The sequence below is a fragment of the Pongo abelii genome, chromosome 15, assembly GCF_028885655.2.
Source record: "Pongo abelii isolate AG06213 chromosome 15, NHGRI_mPonAbe1-v2.0_pri, whole genome shotgun sequence".
In the NCBI taxonomy this organism is placed as follows: Eukaryota; Metazoa; Chordata; class Mammalia; order Primates; family Hominidae; genus Pongo; species Pongo abelii.
In genome coordinates this window covers 79660682-79682290 of record NC_072000.2, presented here as the reverse complement: position 1 = coordinate 79682290, position 21609 = coordinate 79660682, and the positions used below count along the sequence as shown (strand labels likewise).

Below are 21609 nucleotides of genomic sequence, written 5' to 3'. Positions count from 1 at the left end.
TCACCCCGCCTTCCCCGCCGCCCGAGGAGAGCACCTCCCTGCAAACGGACGGGGGAGGAGAGCGAGGGAGGGAGAAGGAGGGAGCGCCCCGGCTGCCCAGGGAGCGGACGGAGCCTCCCGTCCCGGGGCGGGAACCAAAAAGAAGCCTCGGGCTACCGGGCGCCTCGCGGGAGGGGTCCGGCTGCAGCGCCCGGCGCGGGGAAAGCTCCAGGTCCCTGGGCTGCGGGAGCCTCCCCGCGGGGCTGGACTAGGGCTCCTCGCGCTCCGCCCGCGCGGGGGCGGCCGTCCCAGGTGCCCGCGCCGCGCCCCGCCCCGCCCGTCCCGGCGCCCCCAGCGCGCGCCCTCGCACCCACCGTGCAGAAGAATCTGCGGGCGGAGGCGGCGCCCCCGGGGCCGGGGCCCGGCTGCAGGCGCCGTGCCCGCTCCGCGCCGCTGCCGCCCGGTGCCCAGGCCTGTCCCGGCCCGGGAGCCGCCGCGGCGCCAGCCCCGCCGCCGCTGCAGCGTCCGCCGCCGCCAGCGCCCCCCGTCGCGGCCGCCGAGCGTCCCTCCCGCAGGCTGTGGCGGGCGGCGGGACGGGTTGCATCAGCCCCGGCTATATAGCGGCCCCTGGGCGGCGGGGAGGGGTCGGGAATGCGGAACCGGCCGAGCTGCCAGCTCCAGACGTCAGAGGGGGACGGAGAGGAAGGGAAGGAGGGGACCGGGGAGGAGGGGGTGTGGAGCCGGCGCTTCACACCCACTGACCTTAACCTCCCCCGCCGCCTTGGGCGCCCTCCTCCCGCGGCCGCTCGCGCTCCTCTCCCCGCGGGGGCGTCCCGGGTTCCATGCAGTCCCCCGGCTCCGCCACCCCACGGTGCAGGAGCGCGCGAGAAAGCAGGACGCGGCGAGCGGTTATGTAAGCGCACCCCCCGCGCACCGCCGCCCGGCTTGTGCCCGCCAGGCAGCAGCAGCCGCAGCCCTGGAAGAGAGACGCAAGAGGCCGGGGCCAGGGGACAAGTCAAAAGCCCCTTCACGCACAGCCTGTGTTAACCATGTACCTCAGTCCCGGCGGTTCCCCCCCCAAACTGAGGGCGACAGGGAGAATTTCCGCACAATTTCATCCTTGGACACTTCAGGACTGAGCGGGTGAGGAGGCGATCTCGCCAGCCTGCTTTATTTTTCGGTGGAGAAGGATGGGCTGAGATGAAGGCATTTGGGGACTCCTACCCCTACCCACCGGCCCCCGCCAGCGCCCTTAGGCCCCGAGACGGCTCGCTGCACCAGCCTGCCCTCCGCTAGGGCTGCAGCCTGAGACCGCGGCTTGCTCTACTGCTGGCACAGTTTGACCCTTGGGCTTGTACCCTGCTCCAGCGGGCTTCTCCTTTCCACTCCGGACACAGCAGTGGGCAGACCCAGCCCTCAGCAGACCCCAAGTGGCCTTCTTCCCCGTTCCAGCTTCAATAGCCAACCCCGCTCCCACCTTCCATCCTTCTAGAGAGGAAATGGTGAAGGGGACTCCAGAGGGAAGGCGACATCCATGGTGCCCTCCAGTATACAAAGGCAGAGACACAGAGCCCTCAGGTAGAATGGGGTTCCCTAGGTGGCATCTCCTACCTCCAGAGCTCCTGGGTACCCATCGAGCCCCCTACCTTCTGCCTAAGCCAGATAGGAGTGACGATTTTTATACTCAGCGACTTTCGGCCTCCTTCTGAGAGTGATGTCAGGTCATCACCCATAGAAGAAAGGAAGTGAAAGAAAAAGTTCATGCCTTCTTGGAGTGCAGATGCTCAGAGTGAAAGAAACAACAAGACTTGAGACAGATGGGTGCAATTGAGCAAACCCGAACATGCATGTCTCTCTCATGTGAGTGAGTGCATGAGACTTTATTCTCTTTATTTCCCCAGTGCAGTGAAATCTTTCTGGATAAAAGAATTGGGCTAATGGAAGGAGAGACAGACCAAGTCCCAATGACATTGCCTGACCATTTTCACCTTCGCCATCAGCAGTCTCCCTCACAGCATTGGTGTGGGCAGGTAAGAAGAAAGCAAGGCCCTGAAAGAGTATACTTTGGAAAATGAGCAGTAATTTGATACTCTTGTGGAAGAGCATGACTCTTCACCCCAGAAAGGCCAATGACACCTTTACTACAGCGTAAAGATCAAAGTCAGGGACTGTGAAACTGCCTCACGATGTTTCTCCCATGAGACCTGTGTCTGGACGTTTATATGGAGCAAAACATGGAACGGAGGCAATACTACTTGATGTGTCTTCAGCTGGGGCTTTGGATAAACTAAACTGATCTATATTCAGGGACTAATAATTAGGGTGTGTGGTTAGAGCGCGTCCTCTCTAGGGCCTGTTTTGGACTGTGGCTGGGCCACCAGCAGTCCTACTGGGCCTTTGCTTCCCCCACAAATTAAATATGTTACAGGGGTGGCACCAAGGGGTGACTTGGGAGGTCTTTAGTCCCCTCTACCTCCCTATAATCTCCATTAGATCTCTGTTATTTGATATGGATGTTTTTCAATTTCATATAGGATGCTGTAAGAACACAGCTTCAAGGTCTCCCTTCCGGCCACATACTCCCTACTAGGCCCCTCTACGTAGTCACTGCCTCTGGGAGTGGCTAGAGGGAGAAGCCATAAACTGGGTCCTTTATGCAGACATTGGATGCTGGATGGAGCTGATCTACCACTGGCCCTTAGGGACAGACAAGTGACTCAGCCTAAGGCAGTTTGAATTTAAGTTGCCTATCACAACTAGAAAAGTCCTGATTAACACACCCAGCCTTAGTCAATGGGCTGATTGAGAGATCGTCAGGTATCCCAAGAAAATCTCATGAGACTGGAAATTTTGTGGATCTGCTGGAAAGAGAAGCTGCCAGAAGCCACCACGTGAAAGGGATCTACTGAGAGTGAAGCTAATGGGAGGAAGAGTAGAGCAAAGCCACGGAGGGAAAGACAGATCAAGTTCCAATGACATTACCTGAGTTCCTGAATTCAGTCATGCCTGACATCATCCTGACCTCTGCAGGTTTTAGCTATAGGAATCAGTAAATTATGACTTACCCAAGGCAGTTTGAATTTGGGTTTCCTATTACTTGCAATTAGAAAAGTCCTAATTAATACATTGGGTTTTGCATCTCTGACTTATGTGGACTATTTCATTTTAAAGTTTAATGGAGATTGATGAATCCCAAGCTCTTTGCAAAGAGGGGAAAACTGAAATGGTGAGGTAAAATAATGAATTCCCCAGACCTGCTCCTCCAAAATCAAAGGAGAAAGTGATAGTTCTGAGTAATCAGCCAATCAACTAGTCTTTATCCTAGTATTTACTGAAAATCTATTGTGCACCTTCAAGGTACACAAAGTTTAAGACATGATTTCTCACCTGTTCTATGTCCCATCTAATTAGGAAAAATGATTTACAGACTAATGAATAGCAAGACCAAGAGTAGCTAAGAGCTAATGATGCGACACGGGCTATAAGCACTGTAGGAGTTCAGACAGGATTGCTGCTCCAGTCTCTACACAAACTGTGTGGACCAAAATTGCAAATGCGTAGCTGGCAGGCTGAAAATCTGGCTTTTCTGGCTTCAACCTTAAATTTGTTTTTTTTAAAAAAGACAGGCATGGTGGTGCTCACCTGTAGTCCCAGCTACTCAGGAGACTGAAGCAGAAGGATCATTTGAGCCCAGGAGTTCAAGTCTGGCCTAGGTAACATAGTAAGACCCCCATCTCAAAAAAATAATTGTAGAAAAAAATATTTTTTTAATATAGCAAAGATTTCATATAAAAAAATCTAGATTTCAAACTTCTCTTTTAAAAATATCAAAGTCAGGCAACATTGGGCATATGTAATAGTCAGGATAAGCTGGGTTTTGCTGCAGTAACAAATCTCCCCCCAAACTCATTGGCTTAACAAAAGAAAGGCTACTTCCCACTCACACAAGACAACTGTGGATTGAGGTGATTCTCCAGGGCAGCTGTCTTATAGATGATGCCTCAGTACTGATACCTTCATATCAACAAGTGCGTTCGCAGCCACCATGGCAGAGAAAAAGAAGCAGAGAGGGCCGAACACTAGCAGTGAAATCTTTCCTCCTGGAGTGACATACATCACTTTAGCTTACGTTTCATTGGCCAAAGCAAGTCACATGGCCATTCTTAATTTCAAAGATGCAAGGAATCTCAGTCCTCCCATGGACCATGGAGGAGAAAGGAACCAGAAAATAGTAAACAATTAATATCTGCCACAGCACGTGCTTCCTTATGGCAACAATAGGCTGGAGCCCGCTAGAAGCTGCCCCTTGAAATGGGACTTAAACACCCAGTTTGACACAGTCTCCACCCAGCCTGCCTAGTCCTTGGGGGCATTTGATTTTGCAAGTCCTGGTATAGATAAAGCCAATCTCAATATCAGTCTTTCAGTTGCCCCTGGTGATCCATGGAGTTATCACACAGTTTTCAAAAACAAATGTTTTGCTCTGCTTGAAACAAAAACTTATGCCATGCAGAATTCTTACGATGAAAAGCAGGATGGTATCATGAAATCAAACATGAAGTTGAAACTAGCTGTTATTGTAGTCTGCAAATTACATAAACCTGTTTATGGTGATTTCTTCCTCTTGCTCTTCCCTCGATCAATCAAACACCCACCAGGAGAAACAAGCCTCCCAAGCTCTTCCCTGGAGTGGTAGTGACTTGGGAAGGGAGGCTGGGGGATGTCTAATTTAACATTTTGAAACATTTATATATATATGAATATACATATATATAGATGTGTGTGTCTATATAAATATTCAAGGCTAAAATATTTGAGAAGAAAACTTGTGAGCTAGGAATGGGAAGGCTTCTCTTCCAATGACCACCAATGAGAATGTTATAAAATATGTCTAAAGGTTTAAGAATAAATCAGCATCCATACCAATGCAGCCATCTCTTGGAAAAGCCTAGCGTCTTCTCTTTAATCTCCTAACACAATAAAGTTTTTGGAGGATGAAGAAATGGTAACTTCTCTGGTTAAAATGCTGGAGCAGGCTGAACGTGGTGTCTCACACTTGTATCTAGCACTTCAGCTGGCCAAGGTAGGAAGCCAGCCTAGGAAACGTAGCAACACCCTGTCTCTACAAAAACAAACAAAAAAAACTTATTAAAAACAAAAAACAAAAAAACGGGGCATGGTGACATGTGGCCATAGTCCAGCTATTTGGGAAGGTGACACAGGAGGATGGCTTGAGACCAGGAGTCTGAAGGTCTGAAGTTACAGTGAGCTGTGACCACTCCACAGCACTCCAACCTAGGTGACAGAGTGAGACCACCCTGTCTCAAAAAAAAAAAAAAAAAAAAGCCAGGTATGGTGGCTCATACCTGTAACCCTAGCACTTTAGGAGGCTGAGGCAGGAGGATTGTTTGAGCTCAGGAGTTCAAGAGCAACCCGGGCAATATAGTGAGATCCCATCTCTATTAAAAAAAAATTGCTGGGGCAGGTGGATTTAGGGAGAGGAGGAGTATAGTTGATGTACGTTGTTCTCAGCATTCCTTTCTTTGGAGAACTACTTCTCTCCCTCTTCCCTGTGGCCCTGGAGGGGCCTCATTGCCCCCATCCAGATGTGAGGGGTGCGACCTGAATTGGCCAATTAGAGTAGTCCATATCCAAAGCCATAGTGATTGGTTCAGGGATAAGCACATGACTCAAACAGGGCCAATTAGAGCGTTCCTTGAGATTTGACATCTAAATACCAAGGAAGAGAGGGGTTCCTTTCCTTTAAAGTACCAGTGTATGAAGGTAGTTTGTGGCTGTGGATGGCCATTTTTTCTGTCGTGACAAAAGCCTGCCTGAGAAAGAAACCAACACAGAGAGTAAAAGAGAGCCAAGACATGGAAAAAGAGAAATAGGCATGAGATTATCATTTGAGTTCCTGAATCTCTAATATGCCATGAAAACAAGCTGAATTGGTCTTAGAACTTCACAGTATTGGAGTTAATATAGCCCCTTTCTCTTTCTTGCTAAGGTGGTTTGAGTCAGGTTTTCTGACAATAGTCAATAAAAGAATGCTGAAGAATATGTGAATAAAATGACCCAAAGTCAAGCTTATAAAGGAGTGCTCAACTGACACCATGGAATTTTATCGGTTTGCTATTCTTGCCTCATCTATCACATGCCACTCAACCTCTGCGAGACTAAATACAGAACTGTACTGAGTGCCTTCTCATCGCTCAGGATTCAGTTAGTCATTTAAATGACTTAGTCAGACAATCTTGTTTGAAGTTTGCTATGAGCCATGCACCACGTGCCACCCTATTTGAGGAGGCCAAGCAAAAACGAAGAGATCATCCCTGCCCATAAAGGATGACAGACTAGAGGCCCAAGAAGATGAATAATATTCATAAAAAATGGGGAAATGAGGACATGAGTGATTTAGGGAAAACCTGATGCATATGCATTCTGCTTCCAGAATATTATGTTTTGAAATATGTCCTGAAAACACATGGAGAGAGGATAAAAGGCCCAGGTTGAGGATGTCATTGTGTAGGTCATCCATATATAGGGGGTTCCTGAAGTTGACACCAGGATCGTAAATCCTGATCAAACTTTTTTAGATGAAGGATGGTGTTTTAGTCATATTAAATTTTAAATCATAGGTGATTAACAAATAAATCTTGGGTTAAATGAATGAATGAGTGAGGCCAGGCACAGTGGGTCATGCCTGTAATCCAAGCACTTCAAGAGGCCACGGTGGGAGACTCATTTGAGGCCAGGAAATTGAGGCATGCCTGGGTAAGATAGCGAGATTCCATTTCTACAAAATTAAAATAGCCCATTGTGGCTAAGAGTGGTGGCTCACACCTGTAATCCCAACCCGTCGGGAGGCCTAGGCAGGTGGATCACCTGAAGTCAGGAGTTTGAGACCGGCCTGGCCAACATGGTGAAACCCTGGCTCTACCAAAAAATACAAAAATTAGCTGGGCATGGTGCCACGGATCTGTAGTCCCAGCTTCTGGGAAGGCTGAGGTGGGTGAATCACTTGAACCCAGGAGGCGGAGGTTGCAGTGAACCAAGATTGTATCACTGCACTACAGACTGGATGACAGAGTGGTGAGACCCTGTCTCAAAAAAAAAAAAAAAAAAAAAAAGCCAGATGTGGTGGCACACACCTGTAGTTGCAGCGACTTGGGAAGCTGAGACAGGAGGATCATCTGAGCCCAGGAGTTTGAGGCTGCAGTGAGCTATGATTGCACCACTGCACTCCAGTCTGGGCTACAGAGCAAGACCCTATCCTTTAAATAAATAAGTAAATAAATAAATAAATAAATAAACAGAAGCTAGTCTAGAACTCAGTCTTAGGAGATAAAGGAGTTAGGAGACAAAAGGTGTCCCAGAAGATCAAAGAAAGAAAGGCACGATCACAAAATCGCAAGTCTCCTCAAATCCCCTCTCCTTTAACACAGGCTTCCCAACTATCATGAAAGTCAAACCAGGTTGTCAGAGATAAGATCTGAGATGAGTTTGTGGTATTTGCTCAGATCTGAAAGAGTACATTATAGCTATAAAAATTTACAGTCTAGAGAGGCCTCAAGTTATTTTTAAGAGAGAGTTTAATCTGAAAATATATGAATTAGATATTATACTACAAAGATGTTTTCACTTTGCACTCACACAATGCTGCTTCTAGGAAAACCGAAGACCCTTCTCCACTTTTTTCTTTCTTCTTCATCCCCGCCTCCCACTCCCAGAAGGTGTTGCTATATAGGTTAGTTAGATTCTTCCATAAAATGTTTGGGGCTGGGTGTGGTGGCTCACACCTGTAATCCCAGCAATTTTGGAGGCCAGGGTGGATGGATCACCTGAGGTCAGGAATTTGAGGCCAGCCTGATCAACATGGTGAAACCCCATCTCTGCTAAAAACACCAAAAATATTAGCCGGACATGGTGGCGGGTGCCTGTCATCCCAGCTACTCAGGAGGCTGAGGCAGGAGAATAGCTTGAACCCAGGAGGCGAAGGTTGCAGTGGGATGAGATCACGCCATTGCACTCCAGCCTGGGCAACAAGAGCGAAACTCCATCTCAAAAAAAAAAAAAAAAAGTTTGGTCCTCAGTTCCCTCAACAGTTAAATGAGGACAATAATGGTGCCTACATTAGAGGGTTTATATGAAGATTAAATATGATCTTATGAAGCACCATATTAATACCTGCCACAAGCCCAATACATTTGGCTGTATTCATCACCACCACCACCATCACCATCATAACCATCAACATTATGGTTCAGTCAACTCAAGTCCCCTACTTTGTCACCTTCTCAAATGGGTCAAACCCACAGGGATTTCTCCCTCTTCTGACCTTAACTAGCGTTTCCCTTCTAACATCTAATCATATGCCATTTAAAATTTTTCTCCTTATTTCACATATGCATTATCATTCCAACATGCTTGAAGTTATCAGTAGGGACAGTATCTTAAAATTTTTAAACTCCTATAGCACCTACCATGTGCTGAGCTTATGTTTGGCACTTAATGTGCCAAATATATGATTGCATTTATTTACATAAAAATGTAAGGAAATAATTTCTTTTGTATCCCTGATAAGGTTGAAAGCAGTCTGGGCTCTTGGCACTTAAAGAATGCTTGTTGAACAGATGCTTGTTGAGCAGAGATGTAATTATCAGTCACATCTTATGCAGCACAAACTTGTAGAATATTAAAGCGAGGAAGAGGCCATATTTCACAGATGGGGAAATTGAGGTCCCCACTGATGACACAGATCTCATTGAACAAAAGTTATGGTGGAAATAATTCTCTGGACTCTTTTTCTGCTATGCATTTTAAAACAACCACCAATAAAAAGTTATTTCAGCAAATGTTTATTGAAGGGGAAAAAAAGTCCCCTTAGGTTTTCTGCGGGAGGTAGTGTTTCCTCTTACACTCAACAATTTGGTGGTGTGGTAGAGAGGGGTGTGGGGAGGAGCCAAGGAGACCCCTATGACTGGGCTGTTGTGTAGGCCTAGGCGGGGGAGGGGTGAGATTTTCACTTCTTGGAAGGCTCTTCCAGCTCCAGGCAATCCGGGCCAGGTTTTGACACCTGCATGTCTCAGCACCCTGCCCTAAGTCAGCCAAAGTGTACCTTCTAGAGAGCCGCCCTCCCCGCTCAGTCCCTGGGCTCCTGGAAACTCACCCCTAGAGACCAGAATAGGTCCCCATAGACCAGAAAAGGCCCCCACACTTGGAACTGGAGGAATTGGCTCTCCTTGAAAAACGAGGATACGATTTTGCAATTAGAATGCACTCCTGTAAGAGGAGACACCTCTGTGCTGGCCTCAGGGGTGAGCTGGAGGTGGGAGGTGGGCGCTGAGGGCGGTCAGAAGGCCTCTGGAGGGGACCTTGGGACAAGGGCTTCTTTGGTAGCCCTGGCCAGGTTCACAGGCTTCCTTTCAGGTTTTGTGCCCACAATTCCCCCACCTGCCTCCTCCTGCCAGCGTTTCTCTGTCTCTTAAATACACCTTCCTAATCCTCTCCTTCCTCCTTTTTAAAGCCTGCCTTTCCTTTCAAATACTTCCTCAAATGCCAGCTTGTTATGTTTGTGCCCTCCCGTGTACGATCCTTCCCCAAGAGCTCTGAGAGTATATTTCAGACCACAGAGTTGGATTTTTATTCATTCCTTCATTCAGTCATTCATTCATTCAATAAATATTTGATTATTTCTATGTGCAGGGCTCACAGCATCATGAAAATGATGAGGAAGACTGGCCCAGTCCTCAGGTGGATGAATAATTAGCTAATTAACTAAATAATTATGGGCATAAAAGGGAGTTTTGAGGGGTGTTAAGAGACAGGTAGAAAAACCACTGGATCATTGGAAACTTGAAAAGAAAAATTAAAAAATAATAATTAAAAATAAATAAATAAAAACCACTGGAACCAGCCTTCCTCCCTTTGTCAGAAACTCTTAATCAAATCAGCTTGGTGCCCTGGGACTATCCCACTCCACTGGCACCGGGGCAGGTACCCTTTTAAAGGCTCTTCCTACACGGCCTGGCACAGTGGCTCACACTTGTGATTCCAGCACTTTGGGAAGTCAAGGTGGGAGGATCATTTGAGGTCAGGAGTTGGAGACTAACCTAGGCAACATAGCAAGACTCTGTCTCCACAAAAAATAAACTTTAAAAAGTTAGGGGGCAAAAAAAGAATAAAAAGTCTTCCTAAGTAACTTGTTTTGGGGCAAAGAAATTCCTTCTACCTTTTCTTCTTCCCACACGTCAGAGTTTCAGAGCTAGAGGGGGTCTCTTCAGACTCCACTGCCCAGCCATAATTCTTCCAGACCTATTGGCCCTGTTGGTGTCTCAGATTGGCCATTTACACAGTTTTCACATGTCTGCCCTTTTAAGATTAATGTATCGTACAAGGCAGTAGAATACAGTGGTAAAGAGTGTGGACTCTGGGACTAGACTGCCTCTGTGTGCATCCTGTCTCCGATGCTTACTAGCTGTGTGGCCTTGGGCAAGTTACTTAACCTCTCCATGCTCAATTTCATCATCATTAAAATGGAGTGTGTATGATAATACCCAATCCATAGGAGTGTCATGAAGGTTTAATGAGTTCCTGCCCACTTGGAACAGTGCTTACCACATAGTAAGGGCTCAGGAAGGCAGCTCTTGGATGCTATGGTTTGGCCCTCCCCCAGCAAGATGTCCAGCCGTGGCTCCTAAATCTCAGTCTGGCTTGGAGTCTCAGGCTGCTGCTTGCCTAGGAGGAGAGGCTGAAACTTTTTTCAAGGGACAAGCTGCTGGCAGTAAGACTGCCTGGATGCTAAATAAACAAAGGCACTGAAAGGTATGTTGTCTCTAACACCAGGCGCCTCCCCAACTGTCCATTGCTCAATGAGAAGGGAGCCCAGAGACCTAGTTTTAACCCATTTATGCCAGAAGTTGCAATTTTTTGTGTGTGAAAAATTAGAACTTAGTGATGACTTTGAGCAGTAGAATATAAATAACTCCCATAAGCTTAGTGTTCCAATAATGGAACACTAGGCATAAATGGAGTAAGTAGGGCTCACTTACACCTGACTTCTTCTGTGACTCTATAAACAAAGATCATTTCTATGCTTCAATTCCATTTTTTAATGGCAGAGAATAATATTTGTAGAATCACGGAGTTTGAATGAACATTGGTCTTAGGCATTCCATATTACAACATCCTAATTTTCTTTCTTTTTTTTTTTTCACCCTGTTGACCAGGACTCTGAATTTTCCATCTAGGAAACTGAGAGCCATAAAAGTCACATGACATAGGCAGCCTGGGGTGGTGGAAAGAGTGCTAGATTTAAATCCCAGGGCCACGGGTTCTTCTCTGAGACTCATTATCCTCTTTGGTAAAGGGGAGGGTAGTGATTCCTACTGTGTAGGGTCACCATCAGGACTAAATAAGATCAAACATGGGTGTGCCTAACCCCAGGGCTACTTGTGGTTGGGTAGGGACTGAATAAAGGCATTTCCCAGTGTTGCTTGACTGGTTGGTAATCCCCTCCTTTCCTTTTTCACAGGATTTCCAAAAGAATAAGGCAAAGCAAAGAAGAAAGACTTCTTTGAGGTCCATGTGTAAAAACTTAGTTTCTGACTCTTGGAGGTTTCTCCTTTGGGACTAGGCCTCTCCAAGAAGAAAGGGGTACCATTATCAGTGGAAAGTGAGATGACACCACTACACCTTCTGTCAGAAGAAGTCTTTGCAGTTGCCTTTTGGGGACATCCATTCCTTGGGTTTGTTGTTGTTGTTGTTGTTTGAGACAGGATCTCACTCTATTGCCCAGGCTGGAGTGAAGTAGCGTGATCTTGGCTCACAGCAACCTCCACCTCCCAGGTTCAAGGGATTCTCCCACCTCAGCCTCTGAAGTAGCTGGAGCTACAGGCACGCGCCACCACGCCCAGCTAATTTTTGTACTTCTTGGTAGAGATGAGTTTCACCATGTTGGCCAGGCTGGTCTTGAACACCTGACCTCAGGTGATCTGCCTGCCTTGGCCTCCCAAAGTGTAGGGATTACAAGCATGAGCTGCCATGCCTGGCCACTCCTTGGGTTTTTACAGGCTGTGGCCAAATGAATCTTAGTTCAAATATGACTTCTTGGTCTTTTGGGTCAAGGTCGACTATAATACCTGCTCTTAATTATGTTAATACCTGGTTCTTTATCTAAAAACAGCATATCTCAATTTAGGTTCTTGGGGCCTAGAAAGTATGTGTCCTTTAAAAGGAAACCCTAAATCACCCATGCAAACTACTTGTATTGATATGCATATGTATAAATCCCAAGCACAATTACAGCATTAGAGCTATTTGGGAAAATGTTCCATCAATATTAGATGCATTTAAAGTAAGCAACAGAACATCAGAGTTCATCAAGGGTTCTCAACTAATATCTCAGAGGCAGTGGTGCCCCTGGGAAGGTGACTCCCTGATGATATGATCCCCCGAAGACTGAACACCCATCTTGGCCTGGTCTAGCACTGAGCTTTCTTCCCCCGAGTGACATCAGAAGCAGCACAATGCTTGACTGGTTAAGAGAAGAAGGGGAATTGGGGTCTCTACCAAGGCACTCAGTCAAATAAGACATGGGTATATCACTGTTTTTCCTGCCTAGTCTGTTGTCATGGGCCCATCAAGAGGTATTTTCTCTGAGCCTCAGAACATGGGTAGACTTGAAAGCTCTGACTCTGAAAAAGGTCTTCCACCCCAACACAGTGGAGAGAATTAGTCCTGTCTGGTGTCTGACTGTCCATCCTGAGTGCAAGGGATTGCTCTGTCCAAAAGGTAGTGACAGCCAATCAATTGGAATCAGCTCTTAAAAAGGTTCACTTGTTAAATGGTAGCTAATACTGGTTGACCGCTTAGCACTATGCTACTTGCTTTAGATTTATTAATTCACTTAATCCTCACAGAAACTTGCAGTGCAGGCACTATTATTATCCCTATTTTACAGATGAGGAAACTGAGGCACAGAATGTTTAGCTAACTTGTTGATGGTCACAGCTAGTTAGAAGTCAGAGCCAGGACTCAAACCCAGAGAGTGTAGCCCCAACGCCTGTGCTCTTGATTGCACATAATACAGCATTTTTTGTTGCTCATTTGTTTTATTTTAAATGGACATTGTTTCTTAGAGCAATTTTAAAGCAAAATTGAGTGGAAGGTATAGAGATTTCCCACATACCCCTGTCTCCCCCATTACCAACATCCCCCACCACAGTGGTACATTTGTTACAACAGACGAACCTACATGAACACATCATCACTCAAGGCTCACAGTTTCATTAGGGTTCATTCTTTGTGTTACCTTCTGTGGGTTTAGGCAAATGTATAATGATATGTATCCACCATTGTAGCATCATACAGAATAATTTCATTGCCAAAAAACAATCCTCTGTTCTCTGCCAGTTCATCCCTTCCTTTCTCCTAACCGTGGCAACCACTGATCCTTTTACTTCTCCTTTTACTGCCTTTTCTAGAATGTCACACAGTTGGAATTATACAGTTTGTAGCCTTTACAAACTGGCTTTTGTCACTTAGTAATATGCATTTACAGCTCCTCTATGTCTTATATTTTTTTTTCTTAAGACGAAGTCTCGCTCTGTCGCCCAGGCTGGAGTGCAGTGGCATGATCTTGGCTCACTGCAAGCTCCACCTCCCAGGTTCACGCCATTCTCCTACCTCAGCCTCCCAAGTAGCTGGTATTACAGGCGTCTGCCACCACACCCAGCTAATTTTTTGTATTTTTAGTAGAGACGGGGTTCCACCGTGTTAGCCAGGATGGTCTCAATCTCCTGACCTCGTGATCCACCTGCCTTGGCCTCCCCTCTATGTCTTTTCATGGCTAGATACCTCATTTATTTCTTAGCACTAAATAATAGTTCATTGTCTGGATGTACCACAGTTTATTTATGTACTCACCTACTAAAGGACATCTTGGTTGCTTGTGAGTTTTTGGTAATTGTAAAGAAAGCTGCTATAAGCATCTGTGTGCAGGTTTTTGTGTGGATCTAAGTTTTCAATCCCTTTGGGTGAATACCAAGGAGCACAATTGCTGTATCATAGGTTTAGTTTGGCAAAAACTTGCCAAATCATCTTCCAAAGTAAGTGACTATATCAGCTTGCATTCCCACCAGCAATGAATGGTGAGTTCCTGTTGCTCCATGTCCTTACCAGCGTTTGGTGCTGTCAGCATTCTGTATTTTGACCATTCTAATAGGTGTGTAAGTGGTATCTCATTGTTATTTTAATTTTCATTTCCTGATGACATATGATGTTGAGCATCTTTTTATATGCTTATTTGCCATCTATATACCTTCTTTGGTGAGGTGTCTGTTCAGGCCTTTTGCCCATTTTTTAACTGAGTTTTTCATTTTCTGATCAATGAGTTTTACAGTACAGTGTTTTTAGGGGCGCGCTTATGGAAGTCATAGAATATCATGGATGAGAGGACTCCAAAAGCATCCAGTCCATTTCCTTCATTTTACATATGTGAAAAATAAGCCTCAGAAACACAGAGGTAAAGCTGATATCAACGCCCATGAGTTCTATGCCCCTTCAGCACAGTGCATGTGATGGGGCCATTTCCTTGGTGAGCAGTTAGTGCCCGGGTACAGGAGTCACACCTGGCCGTCTGTCTGTCCTTCCCCCACACAGTGCCTGGCACATGTTCAGTGAGTGTGTGGGGGAGGAAGGAAGGAAGGAATGACCTTCCTCTGCCATCTATGTTCCCTTTCCAAACATCTGGCCCTTCTGACCTCTGCTCTAACCAGTGAGAGGAGAGAAGAGAATTAACATTCTCGATGTTCCATGGTGCAGTGGTGGGGGCAGAGGCCAGGTCAGTGTAATTTTTTTTTTTTCTGAGACTGAGTCTCACTCTATCGCCCAGGCTGGAGTGTTGTGGCATGATCTTGGCTCACTGCAACCTCCACCTCCCGGATTCAAGCAGTTCTTGTGCCTCCTGAGTAGCTGGGATTACAGGCACCCACCATCACACCTGGCTAATTTTTGTGTTTTTAGTAGAGACAGTGTTTCACCATATTGGCCAGGCTGGTCTTGAACGCCAGACCTCAAGTGATCTGCCCACCTCGGCCTCCCAAAGTGCTGGGATTAGAGGCGTGCACCACTGCGCCTGGCCTAGTGTAATTCTTAACCTTGCTGTGCACCAGCATCACCTATGGACCTTGTTAAAAACTGGATGCCAGAGCCCATCTCTAGGCATTCTGATTCCATACATCATTTTCACGTTTGCTGTGTCCCAGGTCCTGGGCTACGCCCTTTACACATGTTATCCTAGTTAATCCCTTCTCATGCAATTCTTTGATATGACTTTGTTATCACCCTCACTCTGCAAATGAGGAAACTGGAGTTCAGAAAGGTTAAGGAACTCGTCCAGGGTTACACACCTAGTTTCTGTCGGAGCCAAGATACAAATAAAAACAACCCAACTGCTGTTAGAGTTGCTGGCCAGCCTCTCTCCTGCACATGCACACACACTGAGATCTTTACACTCAACCCTGTGCAACCCTGCATTGTGAGCCCCTGAGTGGCAAATGGCAGGGAGCACCAGATCATTCTACAGGGGCCTTGAGAGCTCGACATGAACACCAGCCCCTGCATTCTAATTTGCAACCATTCAGAGAAAGCCCTCATTCTTTTATTTTTAAAAATATTTAAGTCAATTTCCAAATTAAGATATAATATACAAACCAAAAAGCACACAAATCTCAAGTGTATAGCTCAATGAATTTTCACAAAGTGGACACACCTGGTATGTTAGTCGGTTCGGGCTGCCATAACAGAATACCATGGACTCAATGGCTTATAAACAACAGAAATGTATTTCTCATCATTCTGGAGGCTGGGAAGTCCAAGATCAAGGTGCCAAAAGATTTGGTGTCTGGTGAGAGCCCACTTCCTGGCTCATAGTTGGCCGTCTTCTCCCTGTGTCCTCACATGGTAGAAGGAGAGAGCTCTCCAGGGTCTCTGTCTCTTTTTTTTTTTTTTTTTTTGAGACAGAGTCTTGCTCTGTCGCCCAGACTGGAGTGCAGTGGCCCGATCTTGGCTCACTGCCACCTCCACCATATTGGCCAGGCTGGTCTTGAACTCCTGACCTCAAGTGATCTGCCCACCTCGACCTCCCAAACTGCTGGGATTATAGGCGTGAGCCACTGCGCCCGGGCTGTGGTCTCTTTTAAAAGGGCATTAATCCCATTCATGAAGATGGAGCCCTCATGAGCCAGTCACCTACCAAAGGCCCTACTTCCTAATACCATCACTTTGGGGGTTAAGAGTTCAACATGGGAACTTGGGGAAACGAACATTCAGTCTCTAGCACCTGGTAACCCATGCCACTTATTTTTGGTACAATGTTATCACTGTGATTGGGAAGCATCTCCAGTTATCTTAAGGGGTTTCACTGAAGAATTTAAAGCAAACACTTTTTAAATTGAATTTCATATCACAGATAACTGTCCTTTTACAGAAAGGATATTACGAAAACAAAAGAAAAAGCAAGCAGCAATAACAACAAAAGCAGTGGAGCATTGCAAGTCTAAAAAGACAGGAAATCACTACATTCCTATTTTAAATAAAATGTGAACTTTTTAGGTGTCAGGTTGATATTCATTCCCATACTTAGACCAGGCATGGTGGCTCACACCTAAAATCCCAGCACTTTGGGAGGCCAAGGCAGGAGAATCACTTGAGCCCAGGAGATCAAGACCAGCAACACAGGAAGACCTCATCTCTACAAATAACTTTTTAAAAATTATCCAGGTGTGGCAGCACGTGCCTGTGGTCCCAGATAGTTGGGAAGCTGAGTCAGGAGGATCACTTGAGCCAGGGAGGTTGAGGATGCAGTGGACCACAATCACACAACTGCACTCCAGCCTGAGCAACAGAGCGAGACCCTGCCTCAAACTTAATTAATTAATTACAATTTAAAAATATATTCCAAATACTTAAATTATGGAAGGGGTGCCTCTTCACATTTAAACAAATTGGTTTTCTTCCCAGGTCATTCAATGCAGAAGTGGCAGTGAAGGGGAAGACCCCATCACCTGGAGCCTTGTTTAAATTTCCTATGGTTAAATTTATCCATCTCACCATGTATGAGTGGCTCTGCTCGCAGAGGTCAGCCAGAAAGGCAGGATGCTAATGCTTCCAGCCCGGGCTCAACAATCAGACAAGCTGGGCTCAAGTCCAGGTTCTACCACAGCCCAGCTCAGTGACCCTGGGCAAGCCACTTCATTTCCACGAACATCAGTGCCCTCGTCTGTGAAATGGATCCTTGTGTGTACCCTCTGTGATTGTAGTGAGGATAAATGAGGCATGTCAAGTGTTTATTACAATGCCTGGTGGGTTGATGAACTACTCCCTAGTTGTTATTATGATTCCTGCATCCTATATCATGCGAAAATATGCAGGAAAAGAGGGTGGTCCGTGTGGATTCAGCATCAAGGCAGGACGGAAGGGAGACAGTGAAGGGAAATTCATGGAATAAATTCCTACCTACAGGGGATGTTTGTCACTTGCCTTCAGGCCCTGAGTCAGGTATCACTGATGCTTGGAAAATATCGAAGGGGCAAGTTTATTACTGCAGGTCAGCAAAGAGGTTTCTGTGTCGAGTCAGAAATAAAAATGTTGATTCCTGGGTTGAATCCTGGAAGCCTACAGTGTCAAAGCCAGTAATAGGGTGGTCCCTTAATCTAGAAGGTCTCTCAACCCAGTCTAAATCAATGCTGTCAGCCAGGAAGTTACAGCTTGTCTTCAGAAACATTCAGATCAACATGAGATTGGCTCAAGGAGGGGTTGCCATGACAACCAGGGGTCAGTTCTGCTGGTAGAATTCGAACCTCCCCTCCCTGCCACACACACACACACACACACACCCCACTACCAGGCCTATCTTGCCAAGTGCCTGGCTCTCAGAGCCACAGAAGCTGGGGTCCTGTGGGTAGAAGAGAGCACGTGGCCCTGCCCATTCTGCCACTCTGCACAGCACTTGAAGCTCACAGCTCCCCAGGAGCCTTATTAAACTGTACTTGACGGAGCTGAAGGTACTCTCAGGATAATTGCTCTCTCAAAATAGCTCGCTGGAAATGATCAGCTGTGGGGCCCCCGGGAATCAGGTGGGAAGCTAAACTTGGGCTCATCAAAGCACCAGGGAGAAGGGGTCCTCAGTGAATCAAACACCTTCATTCTACCCCTGTCTGTCCTGTCCCCTCAATGTCCTCCCGTAGAACTGGCCTACTAAACTCTCCCCACTCTGGTGTTAGAAAATAAAAGTTTAGGGGATTCTATTTCCCAGGGGCTTTTGCATACTAATGGCTCTTGAAAATTAAAATACTTTCAGCCTCAAGGAAGAAATCTCTTAATAGGGGAATTTCAGACTCCCTGGAAATGGTGACAGACAGGGGTGGGAGAGGAAGCAGGTGGGGAATGATTCAGGGACATGGTGAGAAACCCCTTTACCCAGAAGACTATAGTTCAGGATTAAAAGTCCAACGGGTGTGGGTTTGAGTCCTTCCTATGTGACCTTGACTAGGAACCTCAGTTCTCATGTCTATAAAATGGGGCCATAACACTTAACTCGTATGGCTGTTAGTACGAAGTCTGACACAGTATCTCAAGGCCTCAAGGTAGGACCAGCCAAGAACACTATTGTGGACCCCCACCAAGGACCACGGTTGGTCTGACAGTCGGGGCCCAGACCAGGGTGTTCATCAGTAGAACTATGTCCCGCTACAGGAGTAGACAATGGTGGAGAGAGGGGCCTGAAAGAGGAGCAAATTAAATAGCCAATGCAGGGATGCAATTATAAGTTGTTGGTGTTTCTTTCTCCCAATGGAGGAGACTGAGAAAACGAGAGCACTGAACACTCAGAGTAGAAAGAACGAGAGGAGGCGCCAAAGAAGGCAGAGACAGGGAAGAGGGAGGACACCTGCCCAGTCAGTCACTCCCTGGCCTGGGACTCCCAAGACAGAAGCACTGCCAAGTAAAATGGGTCAAGGGAAGAGAAGGCAGCTGACAAAAGACTTGCTGTCTCAGCAGGATGTCTCAGGCATGGCAGTGGCCAGTTTTAATATGAATGATGTATGGCCGCCCATACCACAAAGCTATCGACTGCTGCTCTAGCTAAAATGGGCTGGCTCTTATAAAACCAGCGTAGCTGCTAGTCACAGGGGGTGCTGAGCTAGGAAGAAGAATCCCAGTCAATTTGGGGGAGATCTAGATTTGAGACCAGCCCCCTAGGCCCCCCACCCCACCACTTGGTAGGGCCATTAAATCATGGTCTGCTAATCCCTTCCCAGGGAAGAGTCAAGGCACCAGCAGCCTCTTTAACACAAAGGTTTCAGGAGAAGCAGAAAGGCCTGGAGCACTATGGGGTCGCTGTCATGGACAAACTCAGCTACCTCCCAGCAGGGAGAGGAGAGACCCCAGGCCCCACAGGCCAGGCCCTGCAGCCAGACGGGGTCCCTGCCTTCCATAATCGTTTGTGGGAGGCCTTTGCACCCTCTGCCTAGATTTCTCTTTCTCTGAGTCCTCACTCTTCACCCCTACCCCCTTTAGTCTGGCTAACTCCTCACCCTTCAGATTTCAGTTCTGGAGGCACTTCCTCAGGGAGACCTTTTCTGACCACCACCCACCTTGACATTCGTCAATTCATGGACACTCTGTACACCGGGGATCTCCACTCTGTGGCTGTTACCACAGTTGGAATTCTTTGTGTAGATTTCTTTTTTTTTTTGAGACGGAGTCTTGCTCTGTCGCCCAGGCTGGAGCACAGTGGCGTGATCTTGGCTCACTGCAAGCTCCGCCTCCCGGGTTCACGCCATTCTCCTGCCTCAGCCTCCCGAGTAGCTGGGACCACAGGTGCCCGCCATCACGCCCGGCTAATTTTTTGTATTTTTAGTAGAGACGGGATTTCACCGTGTTAACCAGGATGTTTTCTATCTCCTGACCTCGTGATCCACCAGCCTTGGCCTCCCAAAGTGCTGGGATTACAGGCATGAGCCACCGCGCCCGGCTAGATTTTTTTAAAAAATCATTGACTGTCTCTCATGGCAAACCATGAGCTCCTTGAGAGCAGGAGCCTAGGCTGGTTTTGCTCCCTGCCCCACCCCCAGTACCTAGCTTTGTGCCTCATACATAATGGGAGCTTGACAAATAGTAAGAGCTAGACCATGTCAAACTGACAATATTCAGCTGTTTTTGACCTATAACATGGCCATTTCATAGGATTCATCCTAACATTAATTGAATGAATGAATCAATCAATCCATTAGATTTTTCCTGAGCACCATCCCCTGCAGCACGGATCTCAGTACGAGGAGGGTCGACTTTGGGCCTGTTCAAAAGGGCAGTTTTCCTGAAATTATAAAGAACTGAGTATCTGCAAGAAGCCAACAATTGGAGAAATGCAAATTAAAGTCACAATGAGACACCATCTCACACCAGTCGGAATGGCCATTATTCATTATTTTTAAAAGTCAAAAAACAACAGATATTGGCAAAGATACAGAGAAAAGGGGATGCTTTTTTTTTTTTTTTTTTTTTTGAGACAGAGTCTCTCTCTGTTGCCCAGGCTGGAATGCAGTGGCGCGATCTCCACTCACTGCAAGCTCCGCCTCCCTGGTTCACGCCATTCTCCTGCCTCAGCCTCCCGAGTAGCTGGGACTACAGGCACCCGCCACCACGCCCGGCTAATTTTTTGTATTTTTAGTAGAGACGTGGTTTCACCGTGTTAGCCAGGATGGTCTTGATCTCCTGACCTCGTGATCCGCCCGACTCGGCCTCCCAAAGTGCTGGGATTACAGGCTTGAGCCACCACGCCCGGCCCGAAAAGGGGATGCTTTTACACTGTTGGTGGTAGGGTAAATTAGTGTCACCTCTATGGAAAAAGCATGGAGATTTCTGAAAGAACTAAAAATAGAACTACAATTTGGTCCAGCAATCTCACTACTGGGTATATACACAAAGGAAAAAACAAAAAAAGGCATTATATAAAAAAGACACCTGCACTCGTATGTTCATTGCAGCACTATTCACAATAGCAAAGATGTGGAACTACCCTAAGTGTCCATCAGTGGATGACTGTATAAAAAAAATGTATCTATACATGGTATTCCATGGAGTACTACTCAGCCATAAAAAATTAAATAAAATCATGTCTTTTGCAGCAGCATGGATGAAACTAGAGGCCATTATCTTAAGTGAAATAACTCAGAAACAAAAAGCCAAATACCATATGTTCTCACTTGTAAGTGGGAGCTAAATAATGTATACAAATTGATATAGAAAGTAGAATAATAGACACTGGAGACTTGGCAAGATGGGAGGGTGGGAGAAGGGCAAGAGATGAGAAATTACCTAATGGGTACAATGTATACTGTTTGGGTGATGGTTGCACTCAAAGCCCAGATTTCACCACTGTACAATATATCAACATAATAAAACTGCACTTGTACTTCCTAAATCTATTTTAAAAAGAAAAAGAACTGAGTATCTGGTCCCTAGTCATAGTCTAGTCTTAAGCAATGCTTCTCACACTTCAATGTGCATTCAGAGCATGCTACGGTTTGAATGTGTGTCCCCTCCAAAACTCCCCAATGTGGCCGT

At 46.5% G+C, this 21609-nt stretch overlaps 1 protein-coding gene and 1 long non-coding RNA gene across 4 annotated transcripts in view; one reads left to right on the top strand and one right to left on the bottom strand.

Annotated features, from left to right (window-relative positions):
* Positions 1–570, bottom strand: part of JDP2 (Jun dimerization protein 2) — a 42148-nt gene extending 41578 nt beyond the window's left edge. The window contains exon 1 of one of the 3 annotated variants that reach the window (XM_024231960.3): positions 354–570. The gene's annotated coding sequence lies outside the window, so the exon portion shown is untranslated. Of the gene's footprint in view, positions 1–4; positions 288–353 lie in introns of those variants that run through there. The other 2 variants (XM_063715640.1, XM_002824953.5) reach the window with 2 other exon arrangements.
* A 106-nt stretch (positions 571–676) lies between these two features.
* Positions 677–4925, top strand: LOC134760089 (uncharacterized). The gene is made up of 2 exons (XR_010136998.1): positions 677–1122; positions 1881–4925. It is a non-coding gene; the product is annotated as an uncharacterized LOC134760089 (long non-coding RNA).
* Positions 4926–21609: the final 16684 nt, after the last annotated feature.